The sequence below is a fragment of the Neoarius graeffei genome, chromosome 7 (genome assembly GCF_027579695.1).
Source record: "Neoarius graeffei isolate fNeoGra1 chromosome 7, fNeoGra1.pri, whole genome shotgun sequence".
NCBI lineage: Eukaryota > Metazoa > Chordata > Actinopteri > Siluriformes > Ariidae > Neoarius > Neoarius graeffei.
In genome coordinates, this window is record NC_083575.1 from 55,311,186 (window position 1) to 55,324,764 (window position 13,579).

Here is a 13,579-nt window from a genome sequence, read left to right on the forward strand (position 1 = left end):
CTGACAAGGGAATCCCATAAATCACACCTTTACTCCCTTGATCACCAACTCTAGCCACCTTCACTACCTTTGCTTTTCCAATAGCTTGCAACTTTTCAGCCCTCCCAACTTGCTCTTCAGACGTACATCCTATTAATAAATTGCCATCATTTAGAATCCTAGCATATTTAACCTCTCCAACCTGATTCTTAATTATTTTTGTCAGCTTTATTGGATCCATGTTTTTAACTCCACCATCTTCAAACCTCACAACAACATTCCATCTCTCCTCAGAACCTTTAACTCTCAGTCGTTTGGCTTTATGCATTTTCCTTAATTGCCAACTACCACCATCCCCATCTAAATCATCCATGCTCCCACAATCCTCCTCTTCCTGACTACACGCCATGGTAGAGAATATTGTGCAAGTGTACTCCCGCAAAATACCCCCTCCACTCAAACTACTATAATCCTAATAAACAGAAAAAAAACCCCGATGCTGTGTTATGTAATACCACAAACTTTCCAAGAACTGCGATTAACACCAAGCCTGCCGGCTGCCACAAAACTCCTCCTTCTCCCAACCAGCCCGGACTCCTCCTAAGCCCCTCCAGGCACGGGCGCAGATAGAGGGGGGGATGAGGGGGGATTCGTCCCACCCAGATTTAAATTCACCTCGTTCGGTCCCCCCCCCACTTATAGGGAGGAAAAAACGTCTATGCTGTCTTTCTTTGCATAAGGCAAACCTCACGGAAAAATCAAAAGACTAATTACCATTCGGTTTATTGAGGTGCACAGCAGTACATACATAGTTGCAACTGCACAGGTTGCAAGCTCGAGCTTGGTTGCTATGGTTACAAGTTTGACAGGCATATCGGGGACAGCGCTTCCTAGTTCAGGACCCCAACACGGCATGATGAAGGGTGCCAAAAGGCAGAAAACGATTGCATCGTTTTTTCAAAAAAAAAAAACGGCTGTAAGTAAACTGTGCCTTACTTTATCACATCACCTTGCAATTTTTTGATAGTCTGTTCAAAGTAATGTCGTAGTGAAAGTAAAATCGTACAGAGTAGAGATGCCTTTCTGGTAGCCTACTTCTTTCGGTGGCAGCCTGTAGATACAGTGCTCAGAAGGCAGTTTTAATGTTTAATCTGGCGTTCCCTGCCATAATTTCAGTGAGCATATTGTTTCATAAGGAAGCTTTGCGAAGAGTTGTTGACTGACTGCCGCTCACGCAACACACAGGCATAGTTAGAAAGTCAGGATGCACTGGTTTACACTTTACACACACACACGTAGCCCAGCCTCTCGCTATGTTTAACAGTTGGAACTTAGCGGTTTTAAAACTAGTTTTGTAGTTTTGCAATTTCTGTGCGTGATGATAATGTGTAAACTTTGGATTTCCATAGGCTATGTTAAAATGTGGGGCGGCACGGTGGTGTAGTGGTTAGCGCTGTCACCTCACAGCAAGAAGGTCCTGGGTTCGAGCCCCGGGGCCGGCGAGGGCCTTTCTGTGCGGAGTTTGCATGTTCTCCCCGTGTCCTCGTGCGTTTCCTTCGGGTGCTCCGGTTTCCCCCACAGTCCAAAGACATGCAGGTTAGGTTAACTGGTGACTCTAAATTGACCGTAGGTGTGAGTGTGAATGGTTGTCTGTGTCTATGTGTCAGCCCTGTGATGACCTGGCGACTTGTCCAGGGTGTACCCCGCCTTTCGCCCGTAGTCAGCTGGGATAGGCTCCAGCTTGCCTGCGACCCTGTAGAAGGATAAAGCGGCTAGAGATAATGAGATGAGATGAGATGTTAAAATGTTATCATTGTCCTGGCCTGCAGGTAGTTCCTGGTGATGGCAGTGAGGGAGGTGAAATAACATGTATACACACTACCGTTCAAAAGTTTGGGGTCACCCAGACAATTTTGTGTTTTCCATGAAAAGTCACACTTTTATTTACCACCATAAGTTGTAAAATGAATAGAAAATATAGTCAAGACATTTTTCTGGCCATTTTGAGCATTTAATCGACCCCACAAATGTGATGCTCCAGAAACTCAATCTGCTCAAAGGAAGGTCAGTTTTATAGCTTCTCTAAAGAGCTCAACTGTTTTCAGCTGTGCTAACATGATTGTACAAGGGTTTTCTAATCATCCATTAGCCTTCTGAGGCAATGAGCAAACACATTGTACCATTAGAACACTGGAGTGAGAGTTGCTGGAAATGGGCCTCTATACACCTATGGAGATATTGCACCAAAAACCAGACATTTGCAGCTAGAATAGTCATTTACCACATTAGCAATGTATAGAGTGGATTTCTGATTAGTTTAAAGTGATCTTCATTGAAAAGAACAGTGCTTTTCTTTCAAAAATAACGACATTTCAAAGTGACCCCAAACTTTTGAACGGTAGTGTGTGTGTGTGTATATATATATATATATATATATATATATATATATATATATATATATATACAAAATGGAATCATTTGCTGACAGCTCAGTCCCCCCAGTTCAAAAACCCTATGTGCGCCCCTGTGCGCCCCTGCCTCCAGGCCGCGTGCAGAATTAGCGTCAGTCAGTTGCTTCTAAGACACTGCCGTAGGCTGCGCGTGCAGATGCGACGGTCACTGCTGTGGAGGCAGGAGTCTAGCTTGCGCATGCGCAGTGTGCCGGTTATTGCAGCTTCAAAGTCAGGAAGACAGCGAGGTGAGAATCTCTGGGGCAAAATGGAAATAAATTATATTCAGGACGGACTTTCCAGAGGGGTTCAGTTTTCTCGGTTTCAAAATTATAAGCGTCACATGTGGATCATGTTTGTTTAAAGGTAATTAAAATGTTCATTAGACCGTCACCGAAAGTGTTAGCTGGACGGCTATATAGCTCATGATAACAAGGACCTGGTGGAAGTAACATTAAGTAAGTTAACATTGATGCTAACTAGCTGCGGCTAGTTCAGTAATCTTCTCTTCTGCACTTCGCTGTGACCATTCAGTTTCGTCGTGAACTTCTCTATGAGCGTTGCTAAGGAGTATTTGGAGGTGAATTATTTACCCTGATGAATATTAGAGCAGTGTTGGCTAATAACACTAAGTCAACTAGTGCTAACTTCCACAGTGCACAAGTGCTCCGGTTTAATCTGTTTGTTTATTTATCTGACAGACAGCGAGTCTTTCCCCCCCAGAAACTCTTCTGTTTGAAAGATATATTTTAATATATATATATTTTTAAAAATTAAAATATCTTTATTTCTGTACAAAAATACATTTACATTAAAATATCCAAATCCAGCTGAAGAGTAAAATCCTGAAGGTTTATCTCATCATTTATGATTATTGTTGATGTTCTGGTTAATTCCCATTACAGATCAATTTTTCCTTAACCAGGTTATGTTGAAGCCATAACAGTTTAATAAACTAGTTACCACAACATTAGATATGCAGATTTCATCTGGGGTGATAAAAACAACTCCACCACCATGAACCAGCTACGAATCCTCATCTCATCTCATCTCATTATCTCTAGCCGCTTTATCCTGTTCTACAGGGTCGCAGGCAAGCTGGAGCCTATCCCAGCTGACTACGGGCGAAAGGCGGGGTACACCCTGGACAAGTCGCCAGGTCATCACAGGGCTGACACATAGACACAGACAACCATTCACACTCACATTCACACCTACGCTCAATTTAGAGTCACCAGTTAACCTAACCTGCATGTCTTTGGACCGTGGGGGAAACCGGAGCACCCGGAGGAAACCCACGCGGACACGGGGAGAACATGCAAACTCCACACAGAAAGGCCCTCGCCGGCCACGGGGCTCGAACCCGGACCTTCTTGCTGTGAGGCGACAGCGCCAACCACTACACCACCGTGCTGCCTGTAGCTACAAATCCTTCAAAATAAATGTGCTAAATTGATAAATGTTCCAGTATACAGTACTCATCTAAGACTGATGCTGTATGTGAACTTTTGCTTAAGTGTTTATCTCTCATAGAGTATCACTGGCCAAATATCAGAATCAGAACCACTTTTATTGCCAGGTATGTGGACACACATGAGGAATTTGACTCCGGTTTCACTTACCTCTCATAGTACAAAACAGATAAAAAGCGTATACACAAACAAAAAATAATGGTGCAATGGGTGCATAGTGCAAAGTAATCCAAGTAAGTCAAGTATGAAATAGATAAATATAAAGTATACAGTGTGCACAGAATGACGGTATGAGTGTGCAGATATTTTACAAGTGATATTACTGATATATGAATCTGGATTTTAGCTGTTCAACACAGAAAGGATTTTTGCTTTTGGTGCAATATGGTGCATAGTCCAAAGATGAAATAGTTAATATAAATAAGTATAAATATAAGTAACAGTGAGCACAGAATGACAGTATGAGTGTGCAGATATTTTGCAAGTGATGTTACTGATATATGAATCTGGATTTTAGCTGTTCATCACAGAGACAGCCTGAGGGGACAAAACTGTTCTTGTGTCTTTGTGTTTTTGCATACAGTGATCTATATCGCCTCCCTGAGGGGAGAAGATTAAACAGATTGTGACCAGGGTGTGATGGGTCTGCAGAGATGTTTCCTGACTCTGGACAAGTATAGGTCTTGGATGGAGGGCAGGTTGACACCAATAATTTTCTCTGCAGACCTTATTGTCTGTTGCAGTCTGTTCTTCTCCTGTTTGGTGACTGATCCAAACCAAACAGTGATGGAAGAGCAAAGAACAGACTGAATGATGTCAGAGTAGAATTGTGTCAGCAGCTCCTTAGGCAGGTTGTGCTTCCTGAACTGGTGCAGAAAGTGCAACCTCTGCTGAGCCTTTTTGATGATAGTGACTGTGTTGGTCTCCCACTTCAAGTCCCGAGAGATTGTGGAACCCAGAAACCTGAAGGTTTCAACAGCAGTCACAGTGTTGATGGTGATGGGCAGCAGAGTGGGGGGGCTCCTCCTAAAGTCCACTGTCATCTTCATAGTTTTGAGTGTGTTCAGTTTCAGGTTGTTCTGACCGCACCACCAGACCAGCCGTTCAACCTCCCGTCTGCATGCAGACTCATCACCGTCTCGGGTGAGGCCGATGACCGTTGTATCGTCCGCAAATTTCAGGAGTTTAACAGACGGGTCTTTTGAGGTGCAGTCGTTGGTATAAAGGGAGAAGAGCAGTGGGGAGAGCACACACCCTTGGGGGGGCACCAGTGCTGATAGTCCGAGTGCTGGATATGATGCTCTCTATCCTCACCTGCTGCTTCCTGTCAGTCAGGAAGTTTGTAATCCACTGACAGGTGGAGGAGGGCACAGTGAGCTGGGTGAGCTTGGTGTGGAGAATGTCTGGAACACTGGTGTTGAATGCCGAACTGAAGTCCATGAACAGGATCCTGGCGTATGTCCCTGCAGTGTCAAGGTGTTGCAGGATGTAGTGTAGACCCATATTTATTGCATCATCCACTGACCTGTTTGCTTGGTAGGCAAACTGCAGGGGGTCCAGCAGGGGGTCTGTGATGTCCTTCAGGTATGACAACACCAGTCTCTCGAAGGACTTCATGACTACAGATGTGAGGGCAACAGGCCTGTAGTCATTCAGTCCTGTGATATTGGTTTTCTTAGGAACTGGGATTATTGTGGAGCATTTGAAGCATGAGGGGACTTCACACAGCTCCAGGGATCTATTAAAGTTCTGGGTGAAGATGGGAGCCAGCTGATCAGCATAGACCTTCAGACAAGGGGGTGACACACCATTTGGGCCAGGTGCCTTCCTGATCATCTGTCTGTGGGAAAGCTGGCAGACATCCTCTTCACAGATCTTGAGTGCTGGTGGGGGGTCAGAGGCGGGGGGTGGCAGAATGGCAGGGGGCGTAAATGGGCCTTTAATGACTGAAGGGGGGAGAGGTGTAAATGTGTCAAATCCGCAGTAAGGCTACATCCACACGACAACAGCAACGAGATGTTATTTAAAAAAATATCGCGTCCACATGGGCAACGATCAGTAAAATATCAGGTCCATATGGCAACGCAACGCTTGCTGAAAACGATGCAATACACATGCCACACCTCTAGGGGCGCTGTTAGACGGTCCCTTCGGAGACACCAGAACAATAGAAGAAGGACGGACGCATGTGCATAAACTATTATGCGCGAGACTTCATATTAGCCACAAAGTGAGAAAAATCTGTTCGTAAAATTACATTATAATGACCGAATACAATGAAAAGTATTTTTCCAGTCTCGTTTGGACGGCAAACCTGTTGGTACAGTTAAACGCAGCATATGAATGAGGCATCTTTATTCTCCGCTTTGACCTATCCAATATGGCGGCGAGGATGACGTATGATTCTACGCGGAAGGCGGCGTCTTTAATGGTCCGGAATAAATTGAATGCTACACGTTGATGGATTAATTTGTTCTTCTACGCCCTTTTTGAGGAATGTATTGTAGGACTTAAACCAACATCTGAAGAGGTGAGATTGCTCCTTTTTTTCCCTATTTTTGCTGGCGGGATTGACTCTGCCCTAAGGGCTACTCTCTCTCACTTTGCACCATTACACAATAAATATTCACAGTGAAAATATTTTGTAAGCGCGTTTCATGAACCAAGTTATAGGATTTGTTGACAACTCGCTTCGAGTTCGTTACACTTCTACCCGGCGTGAAGCACTCACAGTCATGTGGTTGTGCCGTCATCGTAAACAAATCCGTTCTACTCATCCAGACGACTTCACAATGGCAACGTTGCCAGATCTTTCCACTCTGGAACCCGTTCTCAAAAGATTGCGTTTTGGGGCACCCAAAACGCCGGTGCCGTGTGGACGCCAGGCCGAAACGATAAACAATTGTATCGGATTCACCTGAATCCGTTGCCGTGTGGACAGGGCCTGAAACACATTCAGCTCGTCAACCAGTTGATGGTTCACTGTAGTATTGGTGGATGGTCTCCTATAGTTAGTAATGTTCTGCAGGCCTCTCCACACTGACGTCGGATTGTTTGCTGAAAGGCTGTTTTTAGTCTTCTCAGCATAGCTCCTCTTATAGATAGTTTTCACATGACGTCACAGAGTCGGGGATTCCCTAGTGGCGGCCATCTTGCGGGTCAAGCTTACCGTACGGGTGACTGAGCACACATTGTAACGCGCGAGTACAAAGTCTTCAAAAGAACCCAAGCAGGCTATTTAAAGCTAGCAATGGTGCACACCTGTTGTTTTCATGGCTTTCGTAATAGGTCAAATGATGAAGCCAAGCGGAGCTTTTATGGAATTCCCACTGTACGGGAGCACGAAGGCGATCAAACAAAGAAACTCAGCATACAAAGGAGAAATCTATGGCTTGCGAGAATCAACCGCAAGGATTATCAGCCTTCCAAACACAGCAAAGTCTGCTCCGATCATTTTATAAGTGGTAAGTTGTTTAAATAAACAATCAATTGTGTTTAAGTTTGTTTTTGGAAACCAAAACATCATGTGAACAATCTCTGGAGAATGCCTAACTGGAACCGCTGAGTGTACGTTTACATTGTAATGTACACTTAATATCGCTCGTTTGTCACGTTTCTATTTGAAACTTGTCACTTCACTCATGCAAGGGTCATTTTTGAAAAACATTTTAGGTCTATTCTGTATGATTTGATTTGTGTTTGGGATGCAAACAGCGCGCCTTTTGGTGGATGTCGCCTGAATCGCGCAGATCCGATTTTTTTTTTTTAGGGGGGTGTTGGAGTGTCTGATTATAATTTCAAAGTAAATTCTGTATTAAAATTACTAAATAAGCAAATCCGTTACAGTCCATGAAACAGGAAGTATAAGGATGAGAAAAAAAAACAGTTTAAATCGGAAAGCTGCACACATTTGCGCAGCCCGAGCGGTGTGCAGGACTGCTCAAATGTGCGCAGCTTTACGATTTAAGCTGTTTTTTTCTCATCCTTATACTTCCTGTTTCATGGACTGTAACGGATTTGCTTATTTAGTAATTTTAATACAGAATTTAATTTGAAATTATAATCAGACACTCCAACGCCCCCCCTTTAAAAAAAAATCGGATCTGCGCGATTCAGGCGGCATCCGCCAAAAGGCGCGCTGTGAATATATAAAGTTGTATATATCAGACAGCCTTTAAAGTTTGATGAAGTCAGTTTCAGGGTTTGGAGCAGGCTTTGGCAGCCCTGCAGAGTCACTTGAAAATGCATCTTTGCCCACTTTGTAGGGGTCAATTCCCCCAATCAAGGCCAGTTTGGCTGCATACCGTTGTCGTGAGATGTCGTCTAATGTATCTATATACTTCTGTTTGCTTGATTTTGCCGACATTGATCTTTATTTTAGAAAACTGACTATGTAACTTCATAAATTCGTCCGAGATAACGTAGCTGGTAGTGGCGATGGTCTGTTTTGTTTGCCTCGCAAGATGGCGGCTGGGGGGGCGTTCCCTGGCAGGGCTCTACAGTGTGCACGTTTCACTCGCATTTGCGAGCGAATTTTTCAGCATGCGAACGACAAAAAAAAAAACACGTGCATTCGTGCGAGGGCTTCTTGCGGCCGACAATTTAGGAAAGCACTGAGCACAGACGCGACGAGTTTAACATTCTAAAATGTATCAAACGTTAAACCGCAAAGTATGTAAATCCAGCGCTGGATAGCCTACCTAATATAGTGTAACGAGTAACGGCCTGTATTGTTGTGTGTGTGTTCAGTGTTGTGTGTGTGTGTGTGTGTGTGTGTGTGTGTGTGTGTGTGTTCTGCCTGCGCCTTGCTCCCTGTCTGTAGTTGCGTGCATTGCCCCTGTCTTGCACCTGCGGTGGTTCCCATGGCAGCTGGGGGGTGTGTGTGAAAAAGTTAAATTTTTTTTTGCCGTTCTGCCACATCTTTCTGTGATTGCCCCTCTTTCCCATGGTTGTATGTTGTGGGTGTGGCATTAGGTGGGAAAAGTGCTTTTTAGGGATTCATCAGATCATTCAGCTGAGAGATAACTGAGAGCTGGTTCGGACCGAGCTGAGAAATATATTCGCTATGCAGAGAATAACGGCGTTTTTTAAAAGCAATGATGGTGGAAACAAGAATAAAAGAACGGACGAGGAAGAAAGTGTAGTGAAGAAAGCTAGAACGACGGGAGAAGGTGCGGGAAAATTATATAATGAGATGGAAAGCACACACCCCAGTGCAAACATTTAGATGGGAACATACAACACAGCAGAAAAACAAATAATATACAGTATATACAAATGGTGCATGTCACAACACAGCAGAAAAACAAAGAATATATATACAGCTGGGCGTGTTGAGTTGCAGATGTTAATTGCACATTAGTTATAGAAACTCAGTTCAGCATCAAAACTCAGGATATTGCACTGTATTTGGTATTGCATTGTATTGGGTATGGATGTAAAAGTGTAGAAATATAAATATAAAATATACAAAAGCTATAAAAACTAAAAAGTTGCTCAGTGAGGTTGCACTGTAATAAGTATTGCACTGTATCAGGTAAGTGTGAGAATATTGTTCTTTTAGGTCCTTGTTGGCGCATTGTTGCACCTGCCAGAAGTGGCATCAGTCAGTGCATGTAATTAGCCTTTTTCACATTACATCACTTGCAGAAGAACCTCACATCCGTTTTCAGCCTTTTGAATGGAAGAAGAGGCAGCATGCTAATCTGCTGGCTAACAAGTAGCAACCATAGAAAGTCAGTAAACTTCCTTTCCAAAACAAGGCAGATAGGTGACTGGAATGGTCGCTAACAATACGTAATGATAAACAACAATGCGCAATATTATTATCAATCTTATCTGTGAATGACACAGTTTTGTTAACATATGTTGCCGCCGTATCCCTCTTCTTCCATTCAAAAGGCTGAAAACAGATATGAGTTCCCCTGCAAATGACGTAATGTGAAAAAGGCTAATTGTTCAAGGTGGTTGTGGCCTGTGGGAAAATACTGTTTTTGAGTCTGTTGGTCCTTGCTTTGATGCACCTGTAACGCCTGCCTGAGGGCAGCAAGTCAAAGAACTCAGAGCCAGGGTGGGAGCTGTCCTTGATGATGTTGTTAGCTCTGCTGAGCTCTGCTCTCTGTTTAGCTACTGTTTGTTCATTCATTCAGTTGTTCGTTATTCATTTGTTTGTTCATTCATTCATTCTCAATTGAATTTTGCGTTTTATGTGTTGGTGTGTCTAAGGTTTGCGCTGCAATAAACCTTTAAAATGAAAACCTACTTGTGCTTGTGCCCCCATTTTTTTTTTTCCCTGTGCTCCTAAAATTTTTAACTTAGGAGCACGTGTGCTCCTGAAAAAAAAAAAAAAGTTAGTGTAGAGCCCTGTTCCCCGGAATGCCGTGACGTCAGTGAAAACTATCTATACCCCTTTTCCACCAAATCAGTTCCAGGGCTGGTTCGGGGCCAGTGCTGGTGCTGGTTCACAACTCGTTCAACTTGCGAGCCAGCTGAGAACCAGTTTGCTTTTCCATCGCTCACGGTGCTAAGGGAAGCCACATCATTACGTCGCTGTATACGTCAGTTACGTCGTTGTATACGTCAGTTATGTCGCTACGTTTGCATAAACCTTGGCGCGAATATCGAAGCAAAAACAACACGGCAGCAGCAGCAACAACAATAATAATGGATGACTTCGCGTTTGTACAGCTGCTGCTTCTCGTCGCTTAAAAATGGCGATCTTTCGCGGTCTTATTGTTGTTGGTCTTAACAACTCCGCCCCCCCGCTGACTTAAGCGGTTCTTTCCTCTGGCCCAGCAGAGAGTTGGTGCTAGCCTGGAACCGTTTTTTCTGGCCCCAGAGCCAGTTCTTTGTCAGTGGAAACAGAAAACCCGGTTACAAACTAAGCACTGGCCCCGAACCAGCCCTGGAACTGCTTTGGTGGAAAAGGGGCATTAGCTGCTTTCACCTCCATTGTCGGTGTGTTTCTGGTCTGATTATACAGAACTCTGTCTCCACTTTTGTAGGCCTCTTCTTTGTTCTGACAAAGTTGCCTGAGTTTTGCAGTGAACCAGGGTTTATTGTTGTATATGCAGAAGGTTTTGGTAGGCACACACACACATCCTCACAAAAACTGATGTAAGATGTCACAGTATCAGTCAGTTCATGCAGGTCTGAGGCTGCAGCCTCAAAAACACTCCAATCAGTGCAGTCAAAGCAGGCTTGTAGTTCCACTTTGGCCTCATCGGACCATCTCCTCACCGTCTTTACCACAGGCTTAGCAGATTTCAGCTTCTGCCTGTAGGACAGGATAAGATGAACCATACAGTGATCAGATAGTCCCAAGGCTGCATGGGGGACAGAGTGGTATGAGTCCTTTAAAACAGTGTAACAATGGTCCAGAGTGTTAGAGTCCCTGGTGGGACACTTAATGTGCTGTTTATATTTTGGCAGTTCATGGCTGAGGTTTGCTCTGTTAAAGTCCCCCAAGACAATGAGCAAAGAGTCCGGGTGTTTTTTCTCCACATTGTTTATCTGGTCAGCCAGGTGTTGTAACGCCTCATTAATACACACCTGAGGGGGGATGTAAACTCCAACCAGAATAAACGAAGAAAACTCTCATGGAGCATAAAACGGTTTGCAGTTTATGAATAATGACTCCAGATGAGGACTGCAGGGTTTGTTTAGAACTGTGACATCAGTAGACCAACCTTCGTTAATGTAAAAGCAGACTCCGCCTCCCCTCGTTTTCCTCGTGAGCTCCGTTTCGCGGTCCGCTGGGTGCAGGTGAAATCCAGGCAGGTGGAGAGAAGTGTCCGGGATGTGCTCACTGAGCCAGGTTTCAGTGAAGCACAAGGCAGCAGATCTGTTAAAATCCGTGTTAATTGAGTTGAGGAGCAGCAGTTTGTCCATCTTATTGGCCAGAGAGCGGACGTTAGCCAGGTGAATAGATGGGAGCGCAGTGCGAAAACCCCGCTGCCTCAGTCTGACGAGCGTGCTGGCTCGCTTCCCCCAGTGTCTCCGGCGACCTCAGCGTAATCCATAGAGAGCTGCTGCTCCTCCAACAAGTAGCTCTGGAAAACTTTCCGGATCAATGAAAACCGATGAAAAAACTTTACTGGTGGCTATTCCAATGTTTATAAGTTCTTCTCTGGAGTATGTGACCAGCGAAGGAGTGCAAAAACACAACAAATACACAAAAACATAGAAAGTACGAGAGAGTGAAGTACCGAGGCAACCGTCCGTGGCGCCATCTTGATGTCAATGGCTTTATCGATAGTGACATCAAAATCAAATACAGCAAGGACTTCCATAGTTACCTCACCAGGAAAAGAGATGACATTCGCTTAAAGTTTGCTGGCCAATTAAGAACAGGGATACCATGGTCCTTAAACCAGGTACTGGTAGCTTTGGCACTGTGTGCAGGTGTCAGGTCCTGTTGGAAAATGAAATCTGCATCTCCATAAAGTTGATCAGCAGCAGGAAGCATGAAGTGCTCTAAAACTTCCTGGTAGACGGCTGCGTTGACCTTGGACCTCAGAAAACACAGTGGACCAACACCAGCAGATGACATGGCACCCCAAACCATCACTGACTGTGGAAAGTTTACACTGGACCTCAAGCAACGTGGATTCTGTGCCTCTCCTCTCTTCCTCCAGACTCTGGGACCTTGATTTCCAAAGGAAATGCAAAATTTACTTTCATCAGAGAACATAACTTTGGACCACTCAGCAGCAGTCCAGTCCTTTTTGTCTTTAGCCCAGGCGAGACGCTTCTGACACTGTCTCTTGTTCGAGAGTGGCTTGACACAAGGAATGCGACAGCTGAAACCCATGTCTTGCATACGTCTGTGCGTGGTGGTTCTTGAAGCACTGACTCCAGTTGCAGTCCACTCTTTGTGAATCTGCCCCACATTTTTGAATGGGTTTTGTTTCACAATCCTCTCCAAGGTGCGGTTATCCCTATTGCTTGTACACTTTTTTTTTTTTTCTACCACATCTTTTCCTTCCCTTCGCCTCTCTATTAATGTGCTTGGACACAGAGCTCTGTGAACAGCCAGCCTCTTTAGCAATGACCTTTTGTGTCTTGCCCTCCTTGTGCAAGGTGTCAATGGTCGTCTTTTGGACAACTGTCAAGTCAGCAGTCTTCCCCATGATTGTGTCGCCTACAGAACTAGACTGATGCCTCTTTTCCACCAAATCAGTTCCAGGGCTGGTTCGGGGCTGGTGCTGGTTCACAACTCGTTCAACTTGCGAGCCAGCTGAGAACCAGTTTGCTTTTCCATCGCTCGTGGTGCTAAGAGAAGACACGTCATTACGTCGCTGTATACGTCATTACGTCGCTGTATACGTCAGTTATGTCGCTACGTTTGCATAAACCTTGGCGCGAATATCGAAGCAAAAACAACACGGAGAAGAAGCAGCAGCAACAATAATAATAATAATAATGGATGACTTCGCGTTTGTACAGCTGCTGCTTCTCGTCGCTTAAAAATGGCGATCTTTCGCGGTCTTGTTGTTGTTGGTCTTAACAACTCCGCCCCCCCCGCTGACATAAGCGGTTCTTTCCTCTGGCCCAGCAGAGAGCTGGTGCTAGCCTGGAACCGGTTTTTCTGGCCCCAGAGCCAGTTCTTTGTCAGTGGAAACAGAAAACCTGGTTCCAAACTAAGCACTGGCCCCGAACCAGCCCTGGAACTGCTTT

At 44.7% G+C, this 13,579-nt stretch overlaps 1 protein-coding gene across 5 annotated transcripts in view; it reads left to right on the top strand.

The window, feature by feature from the left end:
- Nucleotides 1-2,594: 2,594 nt before the first annotated feature.
- The window catches only part of nt5c2a (5'-nucleotidase, cytosolic IIa), a 40,990-nt gene continuing 30,005 nt past the window's right edge, over nt 2,595-13,579 (top strand). For 2 of the 5 annotated variants that reach the window (XM_060926012.1, XM_060926016.1), the window contains exon 1: nt 2,644-2,887. The gene's annotated coding sequence lies outside the window, so the exon portion shown is untranslated. Of the gene's footprint in view, nt 2,888-7,189; nt 7,366-13,579 lie in introns of those variants that run through there. The other 3 variants (XM_060926013.1, XM_060926015.1, XM_060926014.1) reach the window with 3 other exon arrangements.